Source organism: Buteo buteo, chromosome 6 (genome assembly GCF_964188355.1).
Source record: "Buteo buteo chromosome 6, bButBut1.hap1.1, whole genome shotgun sequence".
Lineage (NCBI taxonomy): Eukaryota > Metazoa > Chordata > Aves > Accipitriformes > Accipitridae > Buteo > Buteo buteo.
The window spans coordinates 31,461,305-31,480,863 of record NC_134176.1 but is presented as its reverse complement, the minus strand read 5'-3'; the positions used below and the strand labels follow the sequence as shown (position 1 = coordinate 31,480,863).

The 19,559-nt window shown below is 36.7% G+C and overlaps 1 protein-coding gene across 2 annotated transcripts in view; it reads right to left on the bottom strand.

Annotated features, from left to right (window-relative positions):
* The window catches only part of PRKD1 (protein kinase D1), a 150,538-nt gene that overhangs the window by 85,410 nt on the left and 45,569 nt on the right, over positions 1–19,559 (bottom strand). The gene's annotated exons all lie outside the window — the stretch shown is intronic.

Below are 19,559 nucleotides of genomic sequence, written 5' to 3'. Positions count from 1 at the left end.
CAAGTAGTTTGCATGTTGTGCAATCTGTAAAAAGATCATTCTCACTTCTTTATACCTCTACTCTGCTTCCAAAATACACTTATTTTCCTCCAAGGTAGATGTCAGTTTAGGTAATTGCTTAAAGATAAATTCCAAACTTTTTTTTGCAAAGAAACAGGAAAAAAAAAGCTCTGATCCAGACTACTGTTTTAATTAAAGCATTCCCAAATATGTGGTTTCCTCCTGAAAAAGCAGAACTCCCTTACGTTTTGAGTAGTTTTAAGAGAGATTTGGAAAATTACTTCACTCTTTCATCCACTCACAACGTTAATTCTGCATTTCAGGAAACACAGTAAGAGCCATTTGAAAAATATTTGTAAAGGACGCTCTCCTACTGAATTTGATAGAAATGTGAATTTTTTTTAAGTATAAGAAGCCTGTTGGTTCAACTTTTAGTACTAATAACTAATTTTCTCCTTGGTCAGTTGTATATTTTACTTCCATTTATTAATAACTAGGATCCTTATTAATAAAGGATAAAGAGACACCACCAAATAGCAGGCTTACTGGGCTCCCTAATGCTATAATGAATATAATCAGGAGGGGATTATAGCAGGAGAAGACCCTGAGGATGCTTATGTTGTACACCAGTTCAGCATGAGCACACATAGAACCATACCCGTACAGGGAGTCAGATGACTAACTTATAAATAAGAACTCATAGTGTCATGTTATACACATTAATTCCCCATTCAAAATGTGGCTTAGCAAAGCCAAAATACTAAGAGGAAACTGTCCAGAACAACCAGTAAAGAATATTAGGACAGAAACGTCTGTGAACAATTGTTTTATGCAAATTTAGCATCTCTTTGCAGATCTGAGTAAGGCATGTCATGGGAGGTTTGGGATTCATTGTCCATGACACCCATGAGGATTTGCCTTGTGAAATACCTGTGAGGATAGGAAAACAGCATGATTTTTTTTTTTGTTATGACAAAAAAATGGCAGCTTTTATATAATAATACTAGAGATATATATAGACTTCTAGATAGTGAGTCACTCAGGAAGAGGCCATTTGGGTTTCTAGGACTTCCTACCTGAAAGTTTCAAAGCTGGACTGTACAACTTTTTGAACACAGTCCTAACCATTAGGTTAGGACAAGAAACTTTTTGAACACAGTCCTAATCACTAGGTTAGGACATCACTAAGGAAACAGAAACCACTGAAAGATGAATGGGATCACAAACAGATCACAACAATTTTCTGTCTCTGTAATGGGTGCTCAACAGAAACTGGACAGTTAAGAGATTAAAAATTAAAAATCCTCCTGTGAGCAAAGGCATAAACTAAGATTCCCCTCCCCAAATGTCAGCAATATTGTTTCTTAACAAAAGTGCCTGTAGCTGGTGTGTTTCCATTTGCATGCAGTAGGTCCTTTAATAACACGTACGTACTGAAGAAAAACCTCTCAGCACACTCAGACATAAAAATTAAACATATCTTTAAGTCTTCTGTAAATCTAGGAACAATTTCACAGAACCAGGAAAATAATTTAAAGATAAGCACATGAATAAACCTTAAGGTTAATTAGTTTTTTAAAATTTATTTCAAAAAAATAAACGCACTGAACACAGAAATTCCCAGGTTGCAAAAGGAGCTTTAAAGTGTATGTCTCATACATACAGAAATATAATGTTCAAAACAGAAAGTTGATAGCAACAGATATAAATAGAAAAATAGAGTAGTAGAAAACCACTAAGGAAAGCCAGAAGATATGCGAAAAATATCACTGTCAGCATACTTAAGGCACATTAAAAGTTTTGCTAATACTTTAGGAACAAAAAGAACTGTAACAATTCTACCATCCATAAATATTTACGAATCACTTTCCTTTTTTTTTTTTTTTTTTTCCTCCCCTTCAAATCTTGGGAAAAGGCAGTATTAGGTATTAATGAGGAAACACTTTGTATTCTAACACCAGTTGCTATGGATGTTGAAGAGGAGTCACTGAAGCTGTACACTTATATTGGCAAGTCCAAAAAAACTTTAAAGAAAAACTGAAAGAGCTGTAATGTCAATGGTTGGGTTCTGGAGCAACCGAGAGGACGAAAATTAATGTGCTGTCTTTTAAAAAGGGAACCGGAGCTACCTGCATAACTGTAGACTTCTCAAAATAATGGAACAAAAGATACACAGTTCCACAAATGAAAGCATGAAGGACAGTACTACTAGTTAACTACTACCACCTTGACTTATGGAAAAACTAGGTAACTTGGTAATGTAATGAGGAGACTGCACAAGCATTACTTAACAGCAACACAAAGTCAGACTGTAAAATATTATCTCAGGCCCCTGGAAACATGGAACACAAGCTGCTCTGATGTAACAGGGACTCTATTCTGAAAGGCAATGATGAAATTTAGCTAATGTAGTGGATAATTAGATGAACATGCGCTCTTAGTGAATTGCTTTTGCCATAAACCAGGGAATACCAAAGAAGTATATGGATTTATTACCTCTGCTTTTGGCACTGATGCAACTGCAACTGGCAGTCTACTCATACCTAGCATTTAAAATTCAATAAACTAGGATACTGGAGAAAGGATTCAGGGAAAAATGATAGAATAATTAGGGAACTGAAAGACATGCTCTACTATACGTGGCAGCAGGTGATTAAACTGTTTAATTTCTAAAGGAAGGTCAGGATGCGATTTGATCATTTCTGATAAGCATCAGTACAAGAAAGTAAAATCTGATTATCTATTGATTCATCTGCTTTGCAGACAAAGAAACAGCAAGTTCCAATTTCTGACAGTTGAGGCTATGTAGAATTAGCCTACACAACAATTATTTTGCTGGTGTGTCCCCCCCCTTTTTTTTTTCTTAAGTAGCTAAAGCAAGTGCTCACTGAAAAACAAATATGGTAGTGCTATTTCTACATTATTGGATTTTTGTTTCTAAAAGAGACACTCTGTTTGAAAAGGAATTAATTCAGACAACTCCTGTGGCCTTTCTTATGCAAAAAATATTAGAACGAATTACCATAATGTCATACTCAGCAACAACACTCACAGTCAAGCTAACTGGAGAAAGCTAACAACTTGAGACTCTTCTCAGAGCATCTTTTTCTTTTTGTTTTTTACTCATTTTGGCATTGGTAAGACCTCTAATGTAACTACTCTGTCTAGTTCTGGATGCCCAGAGACAGTCCAAGGACAGCACCAAAAAAAAAAAAAAAAAGTTCTGTATAATGTGATATAAAAGGAAAGATTTAAACAGCTAAGCAATGATTAGGGGAAAGAAAATAGATAGAAGGAAACTTTGACAGTCTTTAGTTCTGTTAGTTAGCCAGTAAAGAGTTTATACACAGGAGATTTAAGTTAAATATTAAGAATTAAGGATAGTTTAAGAACTGGCAATGACTTTTTGGGGAGGCTGTGCCATCTCCGTCACTGGAGGTTCTCAGAATGGGTTAGATAGAGAAGAAGGGTGCACATACAGCTGATCCTGAGTTGAAACAGGAGGAAAACCTATTGGGTCTTTCTATCCCTGTATCTACAACTCTTCTGGAAGATGTAAAAAAAAAAAAAAAAAAAAAAAAAATAAAATAAAATTACTTTCAGTTCAGAGTAAGAAAAATAAACTACATAAGGCAAGGCACATTCCTACAGCTTAATGTTCCTTTCTGTAAGTCACATTCCTGTGACCTTCCTTTCTGATTATCTAAAATTCCCATTTTAAGTTCAACTGGAGAAACACTTCCCCATTTTTTATCCTGAACTGTTGTTTAGAGTTCTTCTGCAACATTACATAGCTGCCACATTTCACAAGGGAAGTTTTTGCATCTCAGTGTGGGTGAATACATGTCCACCCCCATCCAACTAGTACTGACAGATTATTTGACAGTTTAATTTCAGTCAGACCTATCTGCCTCAAGAATATTTTTAAACATCAAGACAAAAGTTGCCTTAGAGTTTAATATGTCTGGGATATGCATCTTAGAAATCCTATCTCTAACAGATGAAACGAACGCAGTCAACCCTAAATTCCTGCATGGGTTTGCCCATCTTCAACTATCCACTCTCATCTTGCAATACTTAAGCGTTTAATTTTTCCAGTACAGAATTTCACACTCTCTAAATCTCATCTCTTCTCATACAATGGGATCAATATTCAACAGTATTGTTCTCAGGGTCAACAAGTGACTGGAACTTCTCATGGCTCTGCCCTTCTGACGTTGGATTTTAAATAGGTTGCCTATTGGTTTTGATGGGATTGAAGCTCTCCTGCTGCTAAAAAAAAAATTGTAAATGCTTTTGTGAATACATATTGACTTAATCATGTCTCTGAATATTTTATTTCAAGTGCTGGCCTGCCTTCTTGCAAAAACAGCATCACTCAATATATTTTTAAAAAAATATTTTTACATGTACTTTTTATTCATTGTGCAGTGTTACAATTTTCAGTTGCAGAACTGTGTTCCACGATTGATGCTGGAATTTTAAGAGACCATGGGTTTTTTTAGAGTCGTCTTCTTAACAATGGCTAAAACAAGGCCATAAAATAATGATACAATATTATGATTTTTTTTTCTTATTTAAAGTCAGAACTGTTAACTTATAAATGCTGCAGAAAAGAAATTTACACCTAGAACAAAAAGGTAAATTAGCTCCTTGAAGCTACTGTTTCGCAGGGTAATTTCATACAGAATACCATATTAAAAATACATTGCTTACAGCAAGGAAATTATGGCTTCCTGCCTTTTATAGAGAAACTGAAGTCTTTGGCACAAACCACAATATTTTGAAGAGTACTACAAGCAAAGTCAAAATTCTGTTTCTGCCAGGGGAAAAGCAGCTGTCACATTAAACTAAGAGAACTTTTCAGACCTTCATCTAACATGTAAAGAATCCCTTCTAAGTTCTAATAACAAGCGAGTCATTGTAAAATAATCTCATTTGCTTGAAGTCTCAGCCATTTGGCGTCCAGCCAGCCAGGGGTGAGGAGCCAGACACTTAATACAAGAAGTTCCTAGCAACTAGAAGTCTGCAGGGAGCAGGAGATTGTATTACCAGCAGCTGAGCGAACAAGATCTCAGAGAGGAATATACAGAATTAAGTTTTCGTGGCCCCTCTTAGTTTTTTGCAATAGATCAGAAGCAGGAAGATGGGCAGTAAGGTTCACAGACAAAGAGGGCAGAAACCTGTATGTCACATAAGCTGCATGACCCTACAAACGTGGAGTAAAAATGTTAGGAGACTAACTTCTGATGAAAGGAAAACAGGGAACAGCACAGCCAGCCTCATTCATCACCATTTTAAAATCCAGTAACTCAGTTAAGCTCATTGAATTTTCTGCTCATAGCTAAGACAGTCATCTTTTCTGGCAAGACAAAAAAACAAACCAAAACAAAACTTTTGTTTTGTTGGTTCAGCTTTCAAACCCCCCCCTTTCTTCCCCACCATCTTTTCTTACACAGCAAAGGAAAGGGGCAAGTAAAGTGACAAGTAACTAAAAAGAGTAATTCCATGTTTTCATTCAGAAACAGTGGTCATTAATCCATTTAGCTCTGACCGCATTCATTTTTCTTAAGTGCTGCAGCGAGCCACGAATTCTCAGTGCACACCATGAGGAACAGACTCCTGGCCAGTGCAGGATTCAGAGAACATGCCAAAGTCCAATCCACGCCAGAGCAGCTGCAGCTGGGTGCTTCTGCTCTACATCCTCTATGCATGATACTTACCCAGCATTTCCCATGCCCAACATTGAACGTTCAAGGTGCTCCATACACAGATGTCTACTGCAGTATGCTCACTACCCACATGCAACCTAACACCCTCCACTCCACCCAGCTCCCAACACTTCTACCCACTCCTCAAGCACTGAAGGGGTAACATAAAAACATTTAATGATCATTTAGAAACACAAATTTAAGTATTTTCCCATTATATGTTCAACTGTTTTGATTCTCGACTAGTGGCAGCGTTCTTACGATGCATCACTAAGTCATGAAATAACGGATGGATGTGTTATTAAGATTATGACAAACACATCCCTTTCATTCAATCAGATCCTCTGTAAATGCAAAGAGAAAATTTGGGGTTTTTTTCCTTGCAATGTTTATGAAAGTACTTTAGAGATAATATTTGTGTTTCTTGAACAGCTTCTCTTTTTTCCTCACAGCAATGAATACTTTTACTCAACTAATTATGTATTATCAGCAGGTAATTTCACCTCAATTATTTCTTGCCTCTAAAATGGTGACTGCACAACTGTGTGAGAGCAAAGCTATAAACATTTCAAATAAGCACTGATCTGAGTACAGTGATCCAGCATGCTATCTTGAACTGCCAACACGTATGTCTTCACAACAACAAATGACATTTCAGAAGCCTAAAGCAATCACCAAAGAATGCTTCATGGCTTATGTCACCTTTGATTCACTTTACACAATGTACCATTAGAAGCACACATTGATCATTAATTGCTATACTCCAACAAGATAAACAGACACTTGAAGCTGGATATAATGCACATCAATTTGACTTTTTGGAATTTTCAACAGGGTAAAGTGACTGAGGCCATGATTTTTAAAAGCATCTTCTAATTGCTCTTATGCATGGAAAGTTAAAATTGACTTTTAGGAACTAGATTCTCTTTGTTCACATTCATTTCTTATTGTTGTGCTGACCATTCACAACCTGTACCACAGTAAAACCTACAATATAATAAGAAAGCTAAAAAAAAAAAAGTCAAATGGAAAGACTGAAATATATAACTGTCTGTTAAGAGGATGAATGCAAGCAGAATTTCTGTTTTGTATGATCAATTATATTTTCCTCACCAAATGATTCACCAGCAACATCATTTCCGCCAGTGTATCACCTATGCACAGAACAGAAAGGGCTGGGGTTTTTTTTATTATTCACAAATAAACTTGAAATCTGGTAAAATGAGAACGAGAAAATCAACAAGTAGCAAGAAGAAAACTTAAAGAAGTAGAAACAAAATGTCTGTATTATTATGGAGAGTCAAATCTGAATATAGACCAAATTACTGGGGCCAGAAACAGTTTTGCATGCACGGATGTGGATTTCATATCCACAGACAGGTGCACATTCAAATTATGTGCAAATTTACATTGTGCATATTGGTTTCTGACCATTCCCTCCTTCCCACCCACTGGTCCTTCTTTGGACCTATCTGATTAGAGACTGCACATCCTCTTAGCCCACAACCACAAACCTGGCTGTAGCAAGAACCTCTGTTTACAGCCTACAGAAGTCTGTGCAGATAACTTCCTTCAGAAAGCCAAAAAATTTACTACTCAGAAAAAGTTGCATTTCAGAAAAGCCATAAAACCTGATTATTTCTCATGATACAGCACAAAATACAGATATGCAAGGTGGGGCTTCTAATTTAAACCACTTAAAAGACAAACAAGGAGTAGTCTAGAAATATTCTTTGCAACTGTTTATTTTCTTGTAAAGGGAAGACGACAATGATAATACATCTATCATTCCTCAGCACCACTCAAAATCATTCCAAGTTACAAACTTGCCTACATTTTGTTAAATCTCATCTTAAATATAGGCCAGTTCCATTTTTGCTCTGAAGTTTTTACAACCACAAAAGTGGAGGGAAATGACCATTCTGCATTGGTTGTCTCAGAAAAAAAAGTCTGGGTGAGGACAAATCACCCATAGTTTGGTCTGCCTACTGCGTTTAAGAACCAAAGAGTCCATGCCAACTTCCCCATACCACAGCAGCCACCTCCTCCTCCCTTGCCCCTGAACTACAGCTGGCTTTGAGAGAAAAGCACTTGATTTCAACCAAAAGCCCACAAAACCAAAACAATGGAATCTCTGATCCTGAATGGAACTGGTTGTATTCATGAAAAAGCTGAAAAAAAGAAAAGAAAAAAGAAAAAGAAAAAAAAGAATGAACTATGCTGTTAAGAGGGCTTTTTAAACAGAAAGAGAAGTCTTCACACTGGTATTTAAAAAAAGTAAAAAAATCATTCTGCCAATGATTACTTCTGCCAATGATTACTTCTGCCAAACTGGAAAAAAAATCCTTGTGGTTAAAATGAAATATGCATAAATATACCAGAGTGACAAAAGACTATTTTTTTGCTTTCAGAGCACTATAATTTTACTTAAATAGTAGGTGTTCTTTCTAAACAGAATGGCATTTCAAAGAGACATACAGTCCTGTATTTCAAATGCAGCAGTCATCTTTGAAACAGGGTCTTTAGGAAAATTTCAAAATAGCAAGAAGCAAATTAGTGAAAAAAAAATACCCCAAACTTATCAACTGTATTTTGAAGAAAAACATAATCATCAGGAAACAAATGCACCTTTCCCTCCCCGCCTTCTCCTTCCTCCAAAGTCTGTGCCTGCACAAAGATACAAGAAGCCACTAAACCACAGAGTCCCACGCCTGCCAACCGCACTGGCTAAATAACTCGCCATGTATCAGCATCATTTTACATGAATATCTTCCCTTGAGATTTGGAAATAAATAAAAATGCATACAGCAAAGTGATCACTGAAATTAAATTAGAACATTGTAAAATCTAGATCTTTTAACAATTAATTATTCTTTACTGAAAAAAGTGAGTTTATGTCTTTATACTAGCATATAATGCATCTCTTTACAGTGGCTTGAGCAGATCATCAGGTCAGAGGGTTTTTTTCCCTAATGACAAAAATAGCAAGCTTGTGACATAGATTATTTTTACTAATTGATTCTAATTGTTTAACCTTCACAACTATGATTAGAGGGAGAAGAATAAGGAGGATATGATATGGAGGACAAATTTAAATTACAAGAACAGTAGGTTTGGCCAATGCCAGTGAATGAGTGTACGAGAGGAGAACAGGGCACAAAATTCCTTGAACATTGATTCCAGAATTGCAAAGAAGGATAACCTGGGTCTCATATCCAACAACTACTTCAATCTCTCCTACCCCTAAAGGAGAGCAGAAAGGAGCATTTTAGATTCTGTCTTCCAACCAGGGTTCTTTGTGAGGCCTGAGAGTGAAAAAGGATATGTTCTTCACAATTTATATCCACAATTATAGTTACCAGAGGCCATAGATAGCAGTTGAAATTCAAACACTTCTTAGGCTGTTACTTTTACCTACCTGTTTCTTATATGTCATGCTTACTTTTTTTAAATATCAGTGACTTCCTTTATGCATTGCTACCTAGTTTAACAGGTAAGATATCCTCCAGTGCTAAAAGACAAAAAAAATATTATTTTTTATTTTAAATACACTGATAAAATCCTAGCACACCAGACCTGGCTAGGCAAGGATATCTTTTAGATGGCTTTTAGCAACTACAAGGTGCTGCAAATATCCTAGGAATGGATGAGACAGAAAAGTGGAAGACAATCTAGCAGTGTTACAGACTGCTCAAAGGAAAAGAAAATGACAGGCTAGAAAACAGGACAGACACACATATGGACTAAAACCAAAGACTTCTAGCACCTGCACCCCAACTTCTAATACAAGCCATCTACAATTTTTCTTTCTATCACTAAAATTTTTTTTAATTTTTATATTATTTTTATTATTAAATGCAGCAGAAAACTAGCTTTCACTAGATTCTTGCTGTCATCTCATATATTTCACATGCGTTACCAGTACAATCCAGAGATACTCCTGCCCCCTCTATCAGATAGAACAGAAGGTATAAAATACAGATTTAGACTGGCAACTCAGGAAAGAGGAGCATATCATGTCAAACAACCTCTTTCACCCTTTTGAACACAACATAAACTCCTTCAGAAACAACTCTCGTGTTCACAATTACTTACTAAATTAGACATCAACACTGCCTCATCATATCTGGTGAAAACATACCGTCAGGTTGTTAAACAATGGCTGGCTCTCCTCACATACAACAGAAACTGGATCATAAAAGAATGTTTTGAACTAAATTTTAGAAGTCAATTAACAAAGATGATGTCTACTGAAATAAAAGATTCGTGCTCGTTTATAGCAAAGCAGAGCCCAGGTAGAAACACCTTTTTTAAGAGATGTGATACAAAGATGCAAGGTCCAATGTTAACCTTGATATTGTAACTTTACAGACTTTTACCAAGAAGTACAACGTTGCATCTAATCTTAACCAAGTATAAAACCTAAGTACAAAAATGGAGGTGTGCCTCTAAAAACAATCTGTACCTTAGGTTCTAGGCATATTCAGGTGAGAGGGATTTGTTTGTGCCACAGTAAAAAGCACTGGTAAGACTTCAGTGTGGGTATGATGCATAATCCCTACACTCCACTGTCAATAAATAAATAATCAAATTGAGTACTTGGAAAGAAGATATAACTAGCATGATGAAGGAAATGGTAGTGTATCTTACGGGATGAGACTAAGTTTTGTTTGGTTAATCTGTCTCAATGAATCTGAAAGAGAAAATAATAGCAGTTTACACATATATCAAGATACAGAACAGAAGGAAAAGAACAAAGAAAACCAAGATACAGCCCAACAAAAGTAAACATCAGGTGACTAGGAAGAGAGTCAGGCTGCATATTTAAAGAAGATTCCTTAGCTTCAAAGAAATTTATCTTTTGGATAGCTTTTCCAACTAAAGCACCAGGGGCAGGAAGCCAAATCTTCTTAAAAGTCAAGTTTGACAATTTCAGGACACAAGTTAAATGATATGATTTTCTGCAACAGCAGATGATAACACAGGAGATCCTTTCCAGTCCTAGAATCCTATTTGAATCTAAAGGAAAAAACACATCCGTGTTGCTACTAATCGTACCAAAATACTAAGGTATTACTAATCTGTTAATTAGTTTTATCCTCTTAGAAGTAGGCATAATGAATAAGCTGCTGAGGCAACACAAAAATCTTTTGAGCCAAGTTGATATATAGCTGAAACCTGCTGAAATCTCCCAGAGATAAATTTTCACAGCGTTTTGTACTATCTTGTGGTAAAGAAATTGTGTAGAAAGCATTAACTTTTACTAATGTGCAAATAATTTAATACATATGATAAATAAATCAAATAATGCAAGCTTTCCTCCAGAAAGTTCTTATAGATTAATACAAATATGAAACCAAACTCATTAATTCTATTTTCATCAGCCCAGAACTTTTTTTCCTATTGACCTTAGTATTTTTTGTAACATTTTACTATATAATATACCTATCTGTATTACTATAATGTCTCTCTGTTGTACCAATATTTATATATATTATGAAAATTCAGTCTAGATATTTTTATAACAAGCTACTTCTGTTAGCGGTAAATGCCCAAGTGAGTTTTTCATACACAAAAGATTTATTTCTGAGGTGCTGTCTCTCAGGTACACTGGAACTACAATCTAGACTGACCTATCAGCACTGGCAAATGAACTGCTGGCAAAAAGAAGAGGAAAAAAAATTAAGTACTGCTGCAGTTGTGATGAAGTAGGAATTCAAGCAATCCTCAGTGTTGCACAAGCAACAAGTACTTCTCTTTCCCTTTTTCTTCTGGATGCTAACAAAACTTATTGCCACTCCCTTTGCTAGTATTTTTCTCTGTCCACGGGTGCCAACCTCCTTTTCACTGAAACTGTAACATGGATTACCGTAACTAAGAAAAGTTCAGAACAACTGTTCTCAACTGTACTAGTTGTAGAGCCATCACTTTTGTTTTGGCCCTAATGAAGGGCTGGCATGATTTTTCCAAATGTATCAGTTAACACAAAAAAAAAGTCACCTCTTCCTACCACAGAAGTCAAAGACCACAGTTTTAAATGTTTTCTGCCTGGTTTTGAATTTTATAATGAAACAATATAGATCTTTCCTTGTGCTTTGGAAAGCCTCCAGCCACCTCTGTAACAGAGGCTACCTTCTGTAACAGAGGCTACCTTCACCAGGCTTAAGTACTTCTTTCTAATAAAGTTTCATTGCTACCACTGGCATCCGTACCTTCTGTGGTGTTTCAAATATCACAAAAATTGTCATTATCTCCCGCTTTAGGTTTTATACTCTTCTAGTCTGACAGTTCTTCAGTCTTACAGCTTTTTCAATGGGCTGGAGATTGCAATTTCCCACATCTATAGGCAATTGCTACAAGACTCTTTCTGATTAATGGTCTCTGTTCTTCTGCATTCTTCATATGAGAGTGAGTTCATCTGCTTATACAATTTTAAATACTTTAATAGTTTATTCTTAATTTATTTGTAATTTCAGTAATTTGTAATTTTATAATTTACATTTATTTTTTCTTTTTTAAAATAATTAATTCCTACGTAATTCTTTTCATAACAGCCTATCTTGCATCTCCAGCAAGTCTTCTGACAACTCCCCCACATGCTTATCAACTTTAAACTAAAAAGACTCAAAGTAAACTAATACAAATTAATTTCATTGGGACTGAGGGTTGACAGAGCTGCATCACCACATTTGGTCATATGTATTTGCAGAATCAGGTCTTAACATTATACTTGAAAAATGCACACATTGTTAAAGAATAAGCTAGTGTTCATTTTTTAAAAGGCAGCTTTCTGCATTAACATAATCTTAGTCACTGTCTTCAAAAACAGTTAAACCAAATTTACAGAAAGAGGTTACAATAGCACTAACACATCCTGCATTTATACCACAATGAATGCAAATATAAGTGTTTGGCAATAACAATTCATAGAAACAAGCAGCATTTTGTCACAACTTGAGAAGCAACAATAAGGGAAATCAATCTTTGGGGTTTTTAAGTTTTTTTGGAAATTCAGTTAATATTGTTTTTTAAGCACCTCAACCTAAAGACACTGCAGTAACATCTCATACCTTCTGATTGCCTTCTGACTGAATGGTGTATTTACCTGCTAAATCCACCTGACACAATACCTAACCACTTGTTGCCAGAAATTCCTCCCCTTGGGAACTTCCATCTTTAAGCAAGCAAAAAGCAAAGTACTGTTGCATTTAAGTCTAAGGAACTGAAAGCCAAAATCCAGAGTCTGAATTTCTAGAAAGTAAAATTTCCCATTCCTCTTTTAAATGAATATGATCTCTAGGACATAAGTGGTGTAGTTTAAGGAATATTCATTCTGCATTGGTATTGGTACATAGTCGGCATCACCAGCAACCTGGAAACCACTGTTATGCAAAGTCCTCCCTGCTCTTGTTGAACTTGGTTCTGAGGAGCAGGTGACAAGTGAACATCTACAGAGCAGTTAACGTGATCAATGTATGCCACTGTAGAACAGAGTCCACCAACGCTATATCTAATAATTTAAATATCACCAGACACAAAGAGTTTTAGGAAAAGTAAAAATAATTTAATCACAACTTTAGCTGAGTGACAACATGCTTTTGCCTCACAGAGCTAAATACCCAGTGGGTGTACCGCACACAGTCAGTCTTGACTTTATTCAAACATTCCCAGCAGAATATTGGCGGTAAGTTTTAACACCACTCTCTTCAGCCCTTTCTTGTGGCTGAAAAAAAGGTAAATGTGTGGTTATATATACATATGTATATATATATAAATGTATGTATTTACATCTTTACGTATGTTTGTATACACACAATAAAAATGAACCAATGCTTAATATTTGTAAGCATTAAGTGAGGGATGAATTAAGGAGTTTACAGTATCACAGGACTAATATTTTCCTTTGGTAAACGATCACTTGTGCAAAATGTTAATTCATTACTGTGCCTGAAATATACAGCAACGCAAAGAAGACATTACATCTGCCACCCCACTGAGGACAACTGCAAGTGATACCAAAACATTTTTCCACATAAAAAATGTACCTACAAACTGTCTTTACTAATATTCCATTCCAACTGTGGTTGGAACCACTATGGTGAAAGGAAAACAGTATGTTTAGGAGCTTTGAAGACCCTAATAAACACAAAACAGTTTCAATATTGACCTGATTGACCAGTATTACTAAAATACTGCCTGAAAATATTTTTCCTTATTTGGTTTCATAGACAGCTGCAGCAATACAGAAGGCTAAATAATGACTGCATGCATCAGTTTGCTGGGTAGTTGTTACAATCTGTGGCCAAATAGATATTCAACTTTTTGTCTTTAAATAAAAAGAACTTAACAATGGGAAGTGTAAATATTCACCACATACTCCCAGCTTCATCCACTTACTTCCCCTGAGTCCTGTATTAACTATACTTTCTATCAAATATACATATTTCAGCACTTCTCTACCTAATCACATCAGTGAACACTTCTAACAACTTTATTCACATGGAAGGCACATTTAGTTTATGAAGATTTTATGTAAAAGTAAAAGACGACAAGAGTTCAGTCAGGCAGTACTCTGGCAAACAAAATCTTTACCGAGGTTTATTTCAAATTTTAATACTGAAATAGAATTCATATTCTTAGCTTGTAATTTATGGAATTTTTTCTTTCTGTGGATTTGAAAGACTCAAATAACAAAAACAATATCGTCACCTTCTTATCATGCAACTCAAAAAACCCTGTCCATCAGGTTAGCCTGATCACAAATGCGCGAATAACGTGCTCCAGTTAACGCTAACATCCTGAGTTTAGAGACCACCATTAGCTAAGCTAGACTATGTCAAAAGCTCTCCCAAAGTCTCCACAAGAGCAACCAGTTTCTATTTTGGAGTCCTGGGATGCAGAGGCCAGTCTTCGAGCAGGGAGCACTGAGTCTCCTGACCAGAACTATGCTGGGAGAACACGTGCATCACCTTGAATTAGTGTCATAAAACCTAGAACATGATGTACCGTGTCAAGTGGGCTGGCCCAGTCCAACCTCCCCGAGACACCTGCATCTTTCTGGTAGGCTGATGCTTAGGCCTGTTACTTCACACAACAACATAAAAATTTACACTGAATATAAATATAAATGTCAAGAAGTTTGAGCCAGAAGGTTCAAACAAGTTGCCATAAGAGCAGAAGGAGGGAGCAGTAGCAGAGTCCTGCCTAGGACACCTAAGCTGCTCCACTGCAACCTGCAGCTTAGACTTGAGAAGGAAAGGTAAGGGTCCTTCAGCCACAGGATACTGGAGGAAAGGACCATCTCCTGTTGGTCTGCCTCTGCTGTGTAAAAGCACCACACTAATGGCATTTCCCATTGTCTCTTGCTTGCCACATCTTTGTAACCAAGCCAGAGACGGCATCCCCTCCATTGTACAGCCCACAGCTCTCATGCTGCATCAATGATCGGGGAAAGAAAGGTGAAGTTCATCAGAAAGCACTTGTGTTTTCTGGGCACAATATTTTGCTGATGATACATCTACCAGCTGCCTGAGACTCCACAGCATCAGTCAATATGCATCTTGGAAGTCCAGTCCTTTCTCACCTGTCCCACCCACCAAAGCAAGTGCCCACATAAAGACCCATTGAAGCTATGCTTCCACACAATGCTAAATACTTGCAGAGCTAGATCACCAGTATTTCATACTATTACATCCAAGAAATTCTTTCAAATCTAAAGCCATACAAGAGCGCATGGTCCAAGCCCATAGCGTCCACGGCCCCACATCACATCCTTCTATAATACACGTAGGTTTCCACGGGGATTTATGGTGTTTGGCACTTATCAGAGGCATCTTCTAACAGCATGACTGAGATAGGACAAGAGAACACTAAGCTGTGAGATTTGCTGAGACCCCTTTGGAAGGCTGGACTATTCAGAGTGCATCTGATGTAGGCAGGATCTTCTCCATGCTTCATCTAGAGGTGAAACTCTACCCTTAGAGCTCTATTCTCCACTTGCCTTCCTAAGGGAACTATTTACAACGCATAGTGTTAACAATCAGTGAGAGAGGACAATGGCATAAAGCGTGGAACACACCAACACAGAATCATTCAGGTTAGAAGAGAGTGTTGGAGCTCATCTAATCCAACCTCCTGCTCCAAGCATGATGGTATTGACATACCCTCAGAATTACCTGTTGGACCATCTGGTCTAAAACCATTGCAGTAAAACCATGTATTACCCTACATTCAAAGATGTAAAAAAAAAAATTTTAAAAAAAATTTTAAAAAAATCAACATCTTTTTAACATCCTTTTTGTTAAGACAAGACAATGACATATTTGTATAATATTAGATTTCACTCTAAGTCATTGTTCCATTATAACATTTCTGTTTGCCTTGGTAGTTGGTGAATGCATTTCTTGCACCTTTTTTGTGTCAATGATATAGATTATACACCTCAGCTGCAAAAAAGATTTTAAGTCTTACAACAGTATGAAATAGCTTGGAAGAATAAAGTCAGTTCTATTAGTCAATAGCAGAAAACATGGACTTTCAAAACACAAGCTTTTAAAGCTGAACACATGGGCAACACAAGGTAAATAATCTGTAATCTGGACAGAAAAAAAAAATTCTGATTTCTTTCACTTACCAAAGTCCCCTCTCAATGGTCTGACAAATGATAAAGTGTTTTCTTTTTCTTTTTAAAAGCACAGCCCAACACAAATTATGCATTATATTGACTAATTCCCCTGTAATCTTTCCCACTGTATTCCTTCCTTACAGATTTTAACCTAGCATTCTAACAAAATCAAGGCATTAAAGATACCGCAAAGATCTTTATTCCAAAGTGATGGACAGAGATTAAAATTATTTTTTCTCTGTAGGAGTGTTGAAAAAAACCTACACTATCTTGATAAGCATATTACACTACCAAATCTGGAACTTGCCTGAATTTTCAGCTTTATTAAATTTAAGGTGGCCATATACTAAACAGCAATGTCTTATCAGTCACCCCACTCCTTACAATATATGTTATGGAAAAATCAGAAGCAATTTCTGAGTGTTTTCATGCAAAGACAGAGTACACCTGCAGAATATACACTCATAATCCTCATGAGAAATACAGATGTCATTAAATGTCTCTTGTAATGAAAAGGATTGCAAATTGAGAGGTTAAATACTACTAACTCAAAAGTGTGAATAAATGACACATTATCTAGCCATATATCAAAAATCACAGATGTTTTCAAGACCCATGGTCTGATATCAGAGGCTTCTGCAAAAAAAAACCAAAAAACACAAAAACCCAAACAAACAAAAAACTCACCACCCAACCAAAAATCTACTCCCAAAAAATTACATATGTAATCTATAAGTCTTAAAAAACAAAACAAACCAAACAAAAAACAACCCCCAAAAAACACCACAAAAACCCCCACCAACCCCCCACAGTGTTTTTTCAGGGGCCCATGGTTTAAAGTTTTTGCTCGAACAATCTTCATATCATAACAAAAATCTTACCTTGCATTCCTGCTCTAAAACTGGTAAAGAGAAAAAAAAATTGCTAAAAGACATTAATAAAGAAGCACTGTGTAAAATGTTAAGTAACTTGAAAGTTTTAATAAATATTCATGTTGGTCTATCCCCTGCCACAACAAAAAGAAAAAAACATAAATATGCTTTCAGCATAAAACAATCATTAATTTCAAGTGGTACTTAATTAGTGAGTCTGGAACAAATTTACATAATACTCATTACAATATAAAGCACATTTATTTCAACCTTCTAAGTAAAGCTAACTGTGGGTAAATTAAGGGTTTGACCATCCTGTGTCAGCATGGTGATTAATGCATTATCTCCTGTTTTCCAAAGTTTCAGTTTCCTGACACTGTACCTTCTGCAAAGACTCGCAATCCTATCTAGCAAAACCAGCTATACGTCGACAAAAAATTGCCAGTCAATTCAACATCTCTTAACAGCAACACTAATTTTAGCAACTAACGATGATCTTATCAGTTACAGTTTTCACACGTTTGCATTTAAAAAGCTGTCGTGATGCTATGTAATTCCCCATCGTGGTTTAACCCCAGTCGGCAACCAAGCACCACGCAGCCGCTCACTCACTCCCCCCCAACCCAGTGGGATGGGGAGAGAATCAGAAGGGTAAAAGTGAGAAAACTCATGGGCTGAGATAAAGACAGTTCAATAGGTAAAGCAAAAGCCACACACACAAGCAAAGCCAAACAAGGAATCCATTCACCACTTCCCGTGGGCAGGCAGGAGTTCAGCCATCTCCAGGAAAGCAGGGCTCCAGCACGTGTAATGGTTACTAGGGAAGACAAACGCCATTACTCCAAATGTCCTCCCTTCCTTCTTCTTCCCCCGCTTTTATTCACTGAGCATGACGTCCTATGGTCTGGAATACCCCTCGGGTCAGTTGGGGTCAGCTGTCCCGGCTGTGTCCCCTCCCAACTCCTTGTGCCCCCCCAGCCTGCTCGCTGGTGGGGTGGGATGAGGAGCAGAAAAGGCCTCGGCTCTGGGTAAGCACTGCTCAGCAACAATGAAAACATCCCTGTGTTATCAACACTGTTTTCAGCACAAATCCAAAACTTGGCCCCATACTAGCTACTATGAAGAAAACTGACTCTATCCCAGCCAAAATCAGCACATTCCCACACATTACGCCCTCATCCAGGATAATTTACCTGAATGGATTTAGATTTATGGCCCCACAGCACAACATTCAGTTTATATTTGCTGATGTTACCAGATGGAGGATTCACAGACATGCCCTGTATTCTAATATCTGAAGCATTTTAGTGCACAACGTTAACAATACTTTTACGTATGTGAGAGGAAACCTGTGTCTAACCTTCCATTTTCTAGCCTGAATGAAAGGCCACTACTTAGACCTTCACCAATGTCTTCCTTCTTATTAGTGCATTACCAATTCATTAACAATTAGGCAGAGCTGCTCCTTGTGGATTTAGCATCGTATGCTGCATTGTAATACAGTTTACCATAACAGCACTCATCTCCATAGCTTACATCATGTATTCAGTCATGCCTGCATCTTCCTCCCTGCTGGGATCCCCCAGGACTACTGCTACTATACGCCTCAACCAACCAATTGTTCTACTTGCCAGTTTCTGCACTATATTCCAAAGATGATATATGCCCATGCAATATATACCATTATGTTTTATTTCTTAGTTTCCAGAGGTTTAAGTTTCCATCCTATATTATGAGTATCACTGAAATATTTCAGGAGGATATAAACTAATATTAAAGTGTAGCAACTTTCCAAATGCAAGCATAGAGAAGGAGCAACAAAATCCAAAGCATGGTTCTTCCACCTTTGCTGATCCACATGGAGCAAATAAAAAACAGCTGGAAATGTACAAACTGCCTATGATTTGGCATGTCACAGAAGTTGCCCTTACTTTAACTCCTACACTGCAAAAAAGGGGCACAACACTGCACTTGCTTCAGACACCCTCAACTTCTTTGTCTTCAGACATTATTTTACAAAAGACTCATATATAAGTACAAAGAGCTTATAGTACTAATCTTTATTTGAAGCACATGTATTACAAATTATTTAACTCATTTATTTCTGCATGTGACTAAAATCCAAGTTTCATCTAAAACATACACCCACTACAAATCTGATCTTTGTATTTCATGAAATTGTTTGGGATTTTTCACTTATTTCATTTTTATCTTCTTCGAGTGTTTCAACAATTACATCAAGACAGCAAAGCTTTAAAATAAAGTCAAAGCTTTAAAGAAAAGCACAGTCACTATGAAAAATAGCAAGCCTCTGAAAGAAAACGACAATTTAGAAACATGTTCTAGGCAGTG